Source organism: Adiantum capillus-veneris, chromosome 4 (assembly GCF_014529385.1).
Source record: "Adiantum capillus-veneris isolate H3 chromosome 4, ASM1452938v2, whole genome shotgun sequence".
Taxonomy (NCBI): domain Eukaryota; kingdom Viridiplantae; phylum Streptophyta; class Polypodiopsida; order Polypodiales; family Pteridaceae; genus Adiantum; species Adiantum capillus-veneris.
The window spans coordinates 129,480,010-129,495,699 of NC_140934.1; positions in this window are offsets into that span (position 1 = coordinate 129,480,010).

The window sequence follows — 15,690 nt, forward strand, 5'->3', positions numbered from 1 at the left end:
TGTGCCCTTATAGATTCAAAAATGCCGGTTTAAGAGCAAGAGGAACAGAAAAAATCCTGCCTAGATTGGAGAAATGAGTGTAGTAGTGAAGATTAACTCTTCAAAAAAAAAAAACCTCCTGGAAAAATCACTGAAAGGAATTGTGTATGGTGGAAAACATTGAATCTTCTCAAGCATTGGCCTGTGCATGTCCAACTCCATTGGATTTGTCATTCGTTTTGTATGTACTTATGAATCATGATCAGTTTCAGTAGTGAGGCTCCATGGCAGATGGATAAATTGAGACTATTAAACATCCGCATCTGTCTGTCCACTCTAATCGGAAGAATGGGTGAGGCAAGCTTTAAAGAGCAAGAGTTCAAACTCTTGGATGACTAGTAATTGCACAAATTATATGCTGTAGAGACTTTCTAGAGTTTTATATTTTCTGCAGCTATACAATTCCTACATAGGTTACATATATTTGATGATATGAACGGTAGAAGACACATTCAAAAAGCTGTTAGAAAAGGCAATTGTAGGCTTTACACAAACCTTTCAGATGAGCTGTTAGAAAAGGCAATTGTAGACTTTACACAACCTTTCAGATGAGCATTATCTTCAAATGATCATTGAACATGTAAACATGTGTGACTTTCAAACTCGAATATACATTGACGAATGTGTTCAAACCCTCAAGACCTACATGCTGATGTCTGAAATGCGGCAAATATTTGGAGGTCAGTAATGAAAGATCTCCATTGGAATTATGCTGTAAAGTTGCTCATAGTGCACCCTCACTTGCTCATAGGTATTAAGACTTGATGGCTTTTATAAATATTGCTTGGTGAATTTTGTCGATATTTTAATTCAAAGCTTCATATTAATTGTGACTACTCGATTAGAGAAGAATTCTCCACTGAGAAGAAAGCCATATTGATAAAAATATCACTTAAATGTCTTACCAAATTTCACAACCTAGTTATGGAAGTTGACCATTGATCCGCCCATTGTAAGTATCGTTAAACACTAGATTGTTCAATTATATATCTAGTTTTTAAAAGAAAAGGTGCAAACTCCACAATGCCACAAGGTTGATGCCTCTCATTACAAGTTGTAGGAGCTTTTTTATGAAGTAAGGATCTCTTCCTTGTGCATCATGGTTCTTCATCTTCTTAAACCCTAGATTGTTCGATTATAAATCTAGTTTCTAAAGGAAAAGGTGTGAACTCCACAATGCCACAAGCTTGATGCCTCTCCACTACAAGTTGCAAGAGCTTCTTTTATGAAGCAAGGGATCTCTTCCTTATGCATCACGGGTCTTCATCTTTTGTGTGCACGCAATTTGTAATTTTCTTTTAGATATATTATGTGCTAAGGTAATATATCAAGAAGCCCTCCAATCACTAATTAATGCTCAAATATTTCAATAAGGACGTAACATTCTTACATCTCAAGCATGATGAAGAAGCAACTGTTCTTTCAACTAATCCTTCACTAAAACATTATTCAATTATGCAAGTAGTAGTGCTCTCAATATTCAATTATGCAGTAGTAGTGCTCTCAATTATTCAATTATGCAAGTAGTAGTGCTCGCAATTGTGAATAAAATTGTGTTGCTCTCTCTCTCTCTCTCTCTCTCTCTCTCTCTCTCTCTCTCTCTCTCTCTCTCTCTCTCTCTCTCTCTCTCTCTCTCTCTCTCTCTCTCTCTCTCTCTCTCTCTCTCTCTCTCTCTCTCTCTCTCTCTCTTCACCAAGTGTTTAAGAATGCTAAAACTCTACCAACATCATGTGAATAGATATAGTAAAATTAGTTGAAAGATATCATAGTTCTCCATGGGAAGCATAACTTTGAATTAGATGGTCACTCTACTTTTGTAGCGCTTTTAACTCCCTTGGTAAGGACTTGTGATGCAATTATTGGGATGGATTGGCGTTAGTTATCATGCTCACATCTAGTATGCTCTAGGAAACCTTTCCTTCATTAAAAATAAATAAGGGCAAGAAGTCACCATTAGGAAAGAATGGTCTATCAAAAGCTCAATTAGCCAAAAGCCACCTATAGTTTGGAAGGCCTTTGCAAAGGAAAAATAGTCAGATTTAATAAGGTTGAAGAGTCATTTTCTAACTTGAAACTATTGTCGCTAGAAGAATTCTTACATTTTTCTTCTAAAGAGATTTTTGAGCTCCCTCCGCTTAGGGAAGTGGATCATGACTTCAAGTCTATTTCACTCCATGAGCGAGTCTCAAAACACCATACAAAATGTCACTCCCAAAAGCTATAGAGCTGAAGGAGCATCTTGGACAACTTACTGAGCAAGGATTCATATATCCAAGCACTTCTCTTTGGGGTGCACCTCTTCTCTTACAAGGAAGAAATTTGACATTGCATCGATTATCAAGATCTTAGTCAAGTGATTGTAAAGAACAAGTATCCAATTCCCTGTATTGATGAGATACATGATGGGCTAATTTGCAGCCAAAATGTTTAGAAAGATTGATCTTCAGTCTATTTATCACCGAACCCAAATTCAAGAGATAGACTTAAAACAACCTTCAATACTTGTTATGGTCATATAAGTTCATTGTAATGGATTTTGGACTCACTGATGCTCTTGTAGCTTGCAATTGTCTGAAGTAAGATATGTTTAGGGCCTTCTTGGATGATTTTGTGTTACTACTCTTTGATGATATCTTGAAATACGGTAAGTTAAAAGAAGATCATGCAGGTTGTATGGAAAAAGTACTAGAACTTCTGCATTAGCATAAGCTCTATGTAAAAAGAAGTAAGTACGTCTTCTTACCCCAAAATTAGTTACCTTAGATTCATCATTTCACTTGAAGGAGACTGATCCAAAGAAGATTAAAGACATTGTGGAATGCTCTAAACCTACTTGGCAAAGTGAAGTCAAAGGTTTTATAGGTATTCTAGAGTGGTATACGATTTTGTATGGATTATGCTCTCAAAATTGCACCTTTAATAGATATTTTAAAGAAAGAGACTAAGTTACTATCACAAGAATACCATAAAGCTTGTTGTAAGCAACTTGAGTAGTATCTTATTTTTGACCCATCCTCAAGCTTCTAGACTTCACCAAAGAGTTTGAAGAAATAATGGATGCAAGAGATCTTGCTTTAGGAAAGCTTTAAGTCAAGAAGGGAGAGCTGTGTCTTATGCCTCATGCAAGCTTTGAGTTCATGAGGTTATCTATGCCACCCATGACTTGGAAGTGTTAACAATCCCCCATGCTTTCAAGCTATATAGATATTATCTCCATAGACACTAATTTCAGGTGGTAATTGATCACAAGAGCCTAAAATGGATCTTCACTCAACTCACCATCAATGCACAACAACAAAGATATATAAAATTAATGGAAGAATATGCTTTTGATATCTGACTTGGACCATGTAAGGATATGTAGTAAAGTTGACATCTTTAAATGTAAATCTTTTCTAAGTGCAATTTTAGTAGGCTTGTAACCGTATTTTGAACAAGTTTTAAAAATCCGCCTCCAAGGTTATAGAGTATCAACCGCTTGCAAGTATCTTACATGTAGATACGATACCTTTAAAGCATGAAGCTAAGCATCTGACTTGCTCTTTTCAAGATAAATTTCTTTACTAAAGAAACAAGTTATACATAAGGATTGTTACCATATTATGGTCATGATGTGTGTGAATACACTTAGGACCACTGGGGCATTGTCTTCCTCTAGGTTGTCGCATCACTACCACTGTGTAGCATTTGCGCATTGACAGATCATAATGGTTGGAATATACATCAATTAGACATAAAGATTGTATTTTGGAACGTGATTTGCATGAGGAAGTGTATATATTTCAACCTCATGGTTTTTTTCAAGAAGGGAAGGAAAACAAGGAGTGTAGGCTTAAGAGAGCTTTGTAGGGTTTAAAGCAAGCTCCACGTAGTCTTCATGATGCGGCATACGACTTTGATGTCACTCTATCGGCACACTATTGGTTGCTTGATTTATGCATGCACTATGAGGCTAGATGTTCAATATGCAATCTCGTAGGTGAGAAAATTTATGTAGAGCCAAGGGTCTACGCATTGGAAGGTAGCTATGCGGATCTTTTGCTACTTGAGTGGCACTATATCTTCATACTTTTGTTTGTTGTAGCCTTATCTCAAAAGGGACTCCACCCTAAGGAATGCCATTCCTAAATAGTCTTGCGTCGGGACATCCACACTATGCTTAGACCCTTAATGATATTAAAAAAAATACTTTTCTGTAGGAAGCAAGGATGCTATTCTTTGCTATAGAGATTCGATGGGAGATGGGCATTCTTTACTATAGAGAGCATCAAAAGGTATGAGAGTCAATGGTGATAGGCATTCTTTACTATAGAGAGCATTGAAAGGTATCATTCCAATACTTCTATGTAGAGAAATTGTAGAAATAGTATATAAAAGAAAGATGCTAAAACCATTTAAGGGCCTCCCTATTACATTAAGCTCTAAGGATATCCACGATAACTTGAGTTGTCCTCTCCGTTCAGTCAATTTTTGAGGATAATAAGAAATCTTGAAACATAATGGGTTCCAATGGCTTCATACAGTGACATCCAAAATATTGAAGTGAATCTTTCATTGTGATTGTGGTGAAAATCCTTTTAGGTAACACGGGGGTTTAAAAATCACCTTAATGAGAATGTGAGAAATATCCAAACCTATAATATTTGTCTTGACTAACATTAGATTTGCTACTTTAATGAGCATGTCATAGACTGCCATGAGCAATATCCAAAGCTGCAAAATTCAGCTTGACAAAAATTAGATGTGCTACTTTAGTGAGCATGCTGAACACTTCCATAGTTGAATGATATCACCACTTCATTTATGAAATATCCTGGGTATTGTTGAAGCAAGTGTATGATGCCTGAAGGAAAAACCATCTAGAGGAGGAGAACAAGGGTAATATATCCCACATGTAAAGTATCCAAGCCCATGGCCTACTAAGCCTCATTATCAATGCAAAATCAATGAAGATATTTGTTCAAGACTATTAAGTTCTTGGTTCTCAAGTAAGAATTTTGTATTTTTGCCTTTACATATTTATGCATCATGGTTAGTAGTACGATCTTTGAGGCTCCATAGTTTACATGTGGTATCGGAGCCTAGGAAGGCTCTCAATGTCATATAATCACCACTGTGCCAAATCTTTACCAACTCCATCTACTTGCTTCACCTTGCACAACTGGCCAATTGAGCCAAAGATTCTTGGCTCTGCTCAACCCATCAAGAAACAAACAATCATTCTTCTATTTGTTATGTGGAAAACATCATCAACAACTATTGTAGTATGTCTACAACATCCACTGGTGAAGATAACTAGCAAAGCTCAACGTCTACATTGACATGTCTGCATCAAAGCGTGCTCTCAATACCACCACTTAGAGCTCCCCATCAACGTAACCATAATTGGTTTCCATAGAAAAACCTCAACAACATTATCAAAACTGATCCCACTGCTTGTTGATGTTACAAGAGTACTTGAGAAGCACACACACACACACACACCTCCCCTACAAATATCCTCTACCATTTGCAACATGGTAAAGAAATGTTTATACTGCCTACCCAAGAGAAATGCAAAGGGATGTGGAGTCATTGTGGCATGCTTTCATTTCTCCAAATAAGAAGCAAGCTCTTTTGGACCTACCACTCCATGGGTGACCTCATAACACAAAAAATGCAAGGTTTCCTCTCTCTTTTTAATGTGAAGAGAAAAGCAATGCTTGATCACTCAACCCCAGACACAAAGATTCTGCAGTTTAACCATTTTTTCCATTGATGCCATGGTGGCAATTGTACAAATATGCCTACTGTGTTAATGCTCAACTGTGGAAGAGGCTAGGGCAGGCTAGCTCCCTTTGTGCAATTTGAACTGATTTCTTACAACAAATTTTTGCACCCTTGATTGGGTGTGTGGTACCTCCCCATCCAATTGCCAATGCTGAGTAGATAATGTTTCTTTAATTCATTGATGATAAGGCTTGTATTTTAGCATTCACACGAGTGAAGTCCTTTCTTAAAGCACAAAAAGGCTACTTCCAAAAAACACTCAAGTGAATACCCTCTTGTTTTGCCATCATGTATCAAATGTACAAGAGGTAGAAAATTGTTATCTAAATTTGACATGTATGTTTATAATCCATGAAGAGGTGGATCTATTATAGAATTCATCATGGATTCCAGACACTGGCATATACCCCACATGCACACAAGTACAAAACCCAAAAACAAAGTCCCAAAAATCTCTCGTGGATAAAAGTTGAGAGTGAGGACATCAAAGCAAAGAGTACGCTGGTAAGACCACCCAATCACAAATTAGCATGCCATCTTTATATATGTCCCTCATGATATGTATACACCCCACATGCACACAAGCACAAAACCGAAAAACAAAGTCCCAAAACTCTCTTGTGGCTAAAAGCCGAGAGTGAGGACATCAAAGCAAAGAGTCATTGTCAAGTTGCAATCAACAAACCAAGGGCCATGCTTAGAAAGGAAGGATATGAATGCATGATTTCAACAAATTTATAACCACAATTCAACCAAAAAAAACCCTCCCAATTTAGTAATCGAAAAGGTTAGCATTCCTCGAGTGCAAGTGTAAATGTGTATCTAGCGGACACAATTGAAGCTTAGAGGGATACACTATTTGTAAACCTACACCTAAGGGCATTTGTCGGGGGGGGGGGGGGGGGGGGGGGGGGGTGTTGAAGCAAGTATATGATGCCTAAAGGGCCTCTAGAGGAGGAGAATAAGGGGCACTTATCCCACATGTAAAGTATCCAAGACAATAGCCTATATAGGAGGCCTCACTAAACCCTAAGGAAATTGTCTAAGCTAGAAGAGGGGATGGTGCGTGCGTGCGTGTGTGTGTGTGTTGTGTGTGTGTGTGTGATGCATAAAGGGCCTCTAGAGGAGGAGAGTAAGGGGCACCTATCCCACACGTAAAGTATCCAAGCCAAGTTGCCTATATAGGAGGCCTCACTTACAATGCAAAATCAACAAATTAAGCCACTTGTTCAAGGCTAGCAAGAGATGATTATAAGTGCAAAAATTTGCTAGTTTATTCCCATAATTGAGAGTATCCACTAAATATTTCTCTCAATTTTGTCAAATAATATAAATATTAAATATAATGATTAAAAAATACTTTAAAAATAATGAGATAGTTATCGGTTATAGTTCTTTATTGATGGGTTGAGGAAAACTACTAGATACCCATATGAATCCATTTAAATCTAAATACCCATATGACTTCATTTAAAATCTAATTGTAGTAAAATAAGTTGGTTTTGGCCAAAACTAAGATAAAAATAGTTATAATAGTAGATTGATATATTAGATTGATCCTAAGAACTACCAAAATATTAAAAGAGATAGATCTCTATTATATTAATGAGTGATAATTAGGAAATTTGTTAATTAATTATTTTGTTTATTTATTATTGTATAACTCATACTTTAATAGATATTAATAAAAAAACATAGGATTGATAATTAGAAAATTAAGACCTTATATTGATGGGGACCATAAAAAAAAAAAGCACACCTATAGAATAAGATAACCTTAAGTTATGTCATTTTCTAATTACAATAATCTTCTTATTGTTCTAACATTGAAATTAATCTTTTGTTGCACATGTCTCTAACCATATTGTCAAAGTATAGTAATCAGTGTCTCTAGCAAGATGGCACTAAAAACATGTTGTACCCAATGTGCAATTGATCTTGAAGTCTAAGTAATCAAGTAATTTCTCTTGAGTAAATTGTAACTATGTAGGATGCACATGATTAGGTATGCAGTTCAAAGTATGTATTCATTTGCATGTGGGACCCTCAAGCTAGAATAGGATACTAATAAATAGAAACATAGATGAAAAAAATATGGCTCAAACCTTAGAAACACTTTGTGTATCTAACAAGGAGGAAATAATATATTGCAAAAATTTATTGTTTGGAAAAAAATGTTTGCCAAACCCTTTGGTCGTGTTCCTCTTAAGACTCTTTAGTTTTTGAGTATCGGTAACCAGATGGTACTCTAAAAATAGCTTGTCAAGCAAGAAATGGTTTCTTAGAGTGGCAAGTGTCCTAGCTAAGTGAATGCTTAAAATAGAGAACCTTTGCCAAACAAGAATGATAGCTTGGAATGGAAAGTCTTCTTGCCAAGTGAATGCTTAAAATTGCAATGTTTTGTGTATATAAATAGATTTGGCATGGTTATGTAAACGTTCTTAGGGTAATTATTGTTTATTACCCTAATATTTTTTTCAAAAGTTTCTACACATGCATTTGATCAAAATACCAAGAGCTTATTTTCCTATGCATGTTGCATAGATTGTGCAATAAGTATAGTCCAAGAGACATCATCCTTGATAGGGAGCTCATGAAGAAACTTTTATTCTTATATGTGCATCACAATTTGAGTATACATTCACTATTGTGTTTGCTTAGTATGAGTTTTCCTCTTGTAATCCAATGTGGTGATGTATGCATGTGTTCTTGTGCAAAGGTAAGATTGCCAAAAAGATAAACAAGGACATAGAGAGAACAAGAGGGAAAGGGTCGACACTAAGGTAGTGATTTTTTTTGTTAAAAGGCCACCTCTTTACTATGTTAGTCGAGTGGTGTTCCTTTGCAAGAATTGGTCTAGCTCCAAGGAACTGGCATTAATCATGAAGCTTTTACGGTGGCACAAAGCTCTCCTCAACGGCAATGAGGCTACCACTACACCAAAAATCATTTATGCTACATGGAGAGATCCCTAGTAGGATAATGCAACATCTTTTCATCAGCAGCAACACCCCTTTCCTAGCATGAGGGCACTCCTATTCAAAGATATTGTTATGTGATAGGTCACCCCATACCATGCCATATATGGAATGGATGTAAGAACTATGACCGCACTACTCCTTGGAAGTTGTTCACAAATGTATGTTTATCAAAAGTTAATGAGAAGAAATTTGGACTTTTTTGTTTGTTAATGTGTAAGAGCACTCTAGGTCTACCATATTTTAGATTGTTTGATAAGTTAAATAAGATTTGTAGTCATTTAAAGTGTAAATTTGTTTTTGTTTGGTAAGAATGTACATGAGAAGACATGATATGATAGAAGAATCTTGACGAATAAACCTCGATGCCACATCTCTCCTTAAACCCTTTGATTTCTATCGTCGTGGGAAGTCCAAGGGAAGTCTATTTTCAAATTTTTAGTAATAACTTTTTTTGAAAGAAATTTTGGTTATTTTAAAGTTTGTACACAGTTTAGAAGTTCATTCTGATTATTTTCCTTCAGTTTTCAAATTTTGACCGAGGGCACTCCTTGGAAGCCACTTTTGAAGGTGTTAGGATGGGATTTTGGGAAAGTTTTGTATGTAGGAAATAATGTCCTTAACACAATAAAAACATTGGTTCTTTGAGTATTTTCAGATTCCATGGTTTTAATGCTCGTTGGAGCCATAGATTAAGGAAAAAGTAAGAAATGTCTGTTTTACATTATTTTTTAAGAGATTGCCAACTTGCATGTTGTTTTTCTGGAGAATCTGAGCAAGATATGTTTTTTTTTTGCATCAAAGTCTACAAGTTCAACACTAAAATAAAAAAATAATAAAAAAGTGTGGCCACAAGGGCGCGCGAAATGGCCATCCGGGACTTTTGGATGCCATTTTGCGCACCCTTGTGGCCACTCTTGTTGAGGGGCCCTGGAAGCTTTTACATGGCAAAAATTTGCAGAAAATTATTGTGTACAAGTATGAGATAAGGCTGTAAGTTAGATGTACAGAGAGCAAGAGCTCACCCCCTGGGGCTTTTGAAGGTGTTAGAGCAAGATTTTGAAGGTGTTAGAGCAAGTTTTTGGGAAAGTTTTGTATGTAGGAAATACAGTCCTTAACACAATAAAAAACATTGGTTCTTTGAGTATTTTCAGATTCCATGGTTTTAACGCTCGTTGGAGCCCGCAGATTAAGGAAAAAGTAAGAAATGTTTGTTTTACATTATTTTTTAAGAGATTGCCAACTTGCATGTTGTTTTCTGGAGAATCCGAGTAAGATATGTTTTTTTTTGCATCAAAGTCTACAAGTTCAAAAAAAAAAAAAAAAAAAAAAGTGGCCGCAAGGACGCGCGAAATGGCCATCCAGGACTTTTGGATGGCCATTTTGCGCGCCCTTGTGGCCACTCTTGTTGAGAGCACTGGGATCCTTTACATGGAAAAATTTTGTAACACGATTGTGTATAAGTATGAGAAAAGGATGTAAGCTAGATGTACGTAGAGCAAAGCTCCCCCCTGGGGTCTTATAATGCAAATAGGGGCTTTTTTAGTGCATGGCCATGAGATAGAGGTGTAGCGTTTGATGTAATCAGAGCAACCCCCCTGTTCCCTTTTTCTATGTGTTCAAAGGTCTGGAACATTCACTATGTAAAATTTTCCTATATCATGTGCGTTCACCAGAATGGATTAAAAGTACCCCTTATAGACCTTATCTACACATGTTTCTGTAACTTTACAAGAATACAAAATCCCTTATGTTGAACACGTGTGCTATGTTACATATACTTTAGTGAACTCCCCAGGTCAAAGGCCTCACAAATCCTATGCACTAAGCATTCACACTAGAAATTGACCAAACAAGGAGCCAATTTTTACTTCCTCGTGTCCACCTCGTGTTCTTAGGAATGTTTTGGTTAAGCCATTTCTTTGGTATTTGAAACCACATGTGACCCCTATTGTTATAGTATCCAACCAAAGGTTTCTTGATTAGCGGTTTACATAGGCTCGATTGGTACATATCTTCTATATTAACAATGCATGTATCTATAATTTATGTTACACTTTCTCTATCCAAATGAGCTACATAGTAAAAATCAAATCCACAATTTAACAGTTAAGTTCACAAGGTAATAGCTATTGGTATCATCTTTAGCAATACCAAAGAAATAGCTACCAATAGCTCATGAATAGGGATATTTAAGAAGATTTGATACCAAAAACTTGTCAACACTACTCAAAAAGGTGGAAACTCAAAGGCTTTACAATATATGTATGATGAAACATGATTCAATAATAAGTGACCCTTATACATCGACACCTTCATCTCAAGTTGTCATTTCTCTAAGTCAAGCTTGGCATAGGCATAGTATGGAAACAATAACATGTTGGAAAGCAAGAATTTAGCTTTCTCAACTTGTGAAACGTTGTTAATGATATACATTCAACATCCCCAAATGAGGAAATCTTGACAAAGGTTATGATCCACTTTAATAAGAATAACCATTAATGATTAAACTGAAATCAAAATATTGCTTGAATTTCTGATTAAGACTTGAGACTTGAAACATCTTACAGGCAAATAAAAATATCCATAAAGTTCAACAATAATTCTCAAATCTGTATGAAACTATAGTAATCTAAATTAAATACTCTCACTCAATGCGACACCATTTAACAAAAAAACACATTTATATTGCATTTATAGAGGAATACAGCCTCATGAAAATAATTACAAACGGAGACAATGCTGTTGTTATTATGCTTCTCTTACAAGTATTTATCTTCCTCATCTAGAGATTCATATACACTTGAGTATTTGTGTGTCTATGACACTAGGGAAGATAGTAGTACTATATGGATGTATTTTCTAAGAGCTCCTAGAGAGTACCTATTGGTTCAAGATTCTATAAAAAAATTCTACTATTCTTATCAAAATCCTTTAACATCGTAGTGAAAGGTTCCTCATGGAACAAAAATAGAGTAATTTCCATCTTTGCACATGGTTGCTTGCTCATGTCCTCTAAAAAGAAGTTGACTCTGTAAGTAAACAACAGATTATGTGAGCACAAAGTTATAAAGTAGAAAATGATAATCCAATGACAACTATACAAAGAATAAATTATAAGAAAAATCTTTGATGACTCTCCATAGATAACACAACTTACTTGCATTCTGAGACTCAATCACATGCTACACAACTATAGATGGCGCGCCAAAGCCATCAACAAAATAGCACCACCCAGTGTTATGAGGTATAAAGCCTAAACATTGAAAGCCATAAAGAGGTTTATTCTATCCAGCATGATAAACTTAAAGATGGAGATGATGTTAAGCTCTGAATACAAGCTACAAGGGTAGTTTTCTTACCATTTTATCTTTATGTTGGAGATGAACCCTTGCAAAGCCCACACACTATTCACACCTCCTATTTTTGTGGTATTCAAGTCATGTGAGCTCATATTTTTTCCATCTTCGGAGTAGAGGTTTCCATGTATTGTGAGTGAATAAACTTAGAACGAGTAGAATCTTGTTTCATGGTGTAATGGAGGTGAGAGAAGGACGAGGAGATAACTTGGTGTGAAACTATGTGGTGGCCAAGGGGAAGAGATGGGGGAGGAGCTTGCTTGGTGCTACAATGGAGATGGGAGAAAGCAGAGAGATAGTGTTAGACTATAGGGGGTGCATGTGGTTGTTGCAGCAATGGAGAGCTTAAAAAAGAGTTTGTAGAGAGAGAAAATCACTTTTTAGCTATAGAATAGGTTTGGAAAGACTTTGGAGAGTGGAAAATGATGTTTTGAACTTTTTTGAAAAAATTCAATTTTTCGTATTTTTTAGTGCACGTTTTTTACTTTTGGAGGTCAAAAATACTTTTTTTACCATGAAATAAGTTTGGGGACCTTTTAAAGAGAGAAAACTTGAAATTTGATTTTTTTTTAAAATTTGAACTTTTTAGTGTATTTTTAAATCCGGACCAAAAAGTGGGGGAAAAAAGGTCAAAGTGGTCCCCCCCCGTCGCCTTCTCCTAGCCACCTCCCTTACCTTCTCACTAGGTAAGATGCCATAAAGAGGTGTAAGGCTACCTTGTCTCCCTATTTTTTGAGGGTATAGAGTGTGTCCACCACCCTCTTCCTATTGGCTGGCCTCTAATTAACCTTAATTCCAAAGGGCCCCTAGAGGGTTCATATTTTTCCTAATGCTTGACATCATCAAAGCTAGCTATTAGCATTTGCATCACCTTTAAGAATTAGACAAACATTTGCACAAAAAACTTTTGAACTCTCACTTGACCATCCATGCTTCATCTACTAGTTGATCTCTTAGTGGTTTTGGAATTTTGGGGAAACTAAAAACCGGAGGGTTGGCCTTAAATCAATAGCATAGATCCCCCATCAACATTTGTTTTTGGGCAATATAAAGATCCTTTCATTAGTGAAAAAAATTGCCCAACAGAATTCATATTATACTAAAGAGGACAACATCAAAAGGTGGGGAGACTCTAATGAAAAACAAGATATGTACAATGATGGCTAAATCAGGATATGAGACGAGAAAACAACCACATTGGTGGGCAATAGTGCCATCCATCTAGGTGCCCCATGAGCTATGGTGAAAAAAGGCCCTTGTCACCAAAGTCGCACAAGAAGGCTCATTGCACTCTTGCATGCGGTCAGAGTTGCCTTGAAGCCTCTCAAACTATCCCTGAGTGTGATGTCTTGTACAGCCTCTGCGGTGGGATGGGTCGTGCCTCAAAGATGCGGAAGCATCAGGATCTCTAGATGAACCAAAGTGTTAGGCTGTAGATGAGCTCCCAACAACACTCTCTATCTCTCCTCCAGTCTTCAGGTACAAGCTCTATGGCGGGTTGGAGTCTAGGCCGACCCTCCTAAATCACAATCATCCTTAAATGAAGCCACCTTGAAAAGCAAAAGTGTTAGGCGTGTGAGTGTATCAGCTAGCGGTTGGAGTCCAGGTCGACCCTCCTAAATCACAATCATCCTTAAATGAAGCCACCTTGAAAAACAAATGTGTCTGCGTATGAAAGTGCATGCATCAATTGAAGTATGAAAAGCCAAATGTGCTATGCTGGGGCAATCCCATAGACATGGCACTGTGTCTCAAAGTGTAATGTGTCACCGGTGTATGGTCACATGCGATACATTTAGTAGAGTGATTGCTATGCACCGACCAACTCCCAACTATAGTAGCCTAAAGGAAAACTAGCCATTGGAACATAGTGACTCTCCTCAATGTTTTACTATCCCACACGCACCCCCAAAATTTCACAAGCAGTTAGTCATGAGACCCTCCTCTTGCCAATGGTCCATTGCAACAGGATGAATGTGTCTCTACACTACCAATATGTGATCCTAGCCATTCTATATACTAGAAAAAAGGAGTCCTTGTGTGATAGGCTAGAGTAAAAGAATCCCACCAAAACCACTCTCTTGAGTCCTATTGCACTTGCATCAAGGGGCAATTTCCCAACACCCATAGTCATCAGTGTCCTGACTCAAGAGCTGACGGTTATCACACAAGTCCTCCCACTGATGCCCACAATTTAAATCTACTAAAAGTATCACATGGCCACCTCTGGTGCCTCAGTAGTGACTTTGTGGAGGTAGCCCTCTCTCTAAACCTCAAAGAAAATGAAGAGCCCTACATCTGACCAAGCCCAATTGCAATGAGTACCTCTAGTCGAGTGAAAGAAGCACTCAACACCCTTTGGTGCCTTAGTGTTGAATCTGTGGAGGTATCCCTCTCTCTAAACTTCAAACAGCACGAAGAAACCTAGATATGGGGAGCCCTCACTATAATGAGTACCTCTAGTTGAGTGAAAACCCCCTCCAACAGGGAACCTCCAGCTCAAGAAGGGTATACCACAATGATGATATAGCCTTTACAATTTCCCAACACATTCTTTGCATCCCCCACATGTCTTGTAATTGATGGACCAAAACCTCCTCAAGAAGTGATGTAAACTATAGTATGTCCCCAAAAGTACAGACTAGAGCCTCTACCATGGAACACCAAGAGACATGAGGTCAACTACCAACCATGTGACCTCCGTGTGTGCTGACGGAAGGGTTCCATGTAAGTAGCTATCTCAGTTGCTCCTCAATGCATGTGAGTTGGTGCTTCTCAAGGCCACTCCACAGATACTCCCAAGACTAAAGCAAGGTCAAAGAAAAATGGTCCCTTCCATCTCCTACTCAAGCCACTCTACGCATCTCTTCAATAATTGAGTGAGTCAAAGGGCTGCATGGGCCTCTAGTCGATGGAACTCGAGAATGAATCCGCTGAAGCAAAAAACTCTTCTAGAGCTCCTCCCTAAAACAAGACCTTTGACAATGAGCTTCCCAAAGAAAGCTCTATGGTGCCATGCTGGGCTGATCCCCAACCCTCTATGAGAGGAAGGTAAGGTAATGGAATGCTAGGAAACTTTGGCTCAAGAAAGCTATGCATCCCATAATCAAGCTCTCAACTATCTGCTACAAGAGCTCAAGGAAATCTAGAAAAACATGATGATGTACCACATAATAGCAAAAAGCACCTAGTTACAACCTTTTCTACAAGTGAAATCCATGTTGAACTCTAATGGAGCAGATTCTTTTGGATGGATAGAAGGAGAGGAGAAATTTTCTACTTTGGTGACAGATCCTAACCAATCTGACAGCCCAATTATCAAACCGGTGTCCTTGGGGGGTTCCACCTAAAGCCCTCTCCAAGTGACCAATCAAGCATAGAATTCCATTATCTTCTACTACTTAATCAATGCTCCCAATTCACAATAGAATACCTCAAGATCCTATACACACCTATGAAAATTGGCATCCCAAACCTCTAGAAACATGGTTGAGTCATTAACAAAAAACTCAAAATCCAAAAGCTCGTGTCCCCAAATAGTTAAC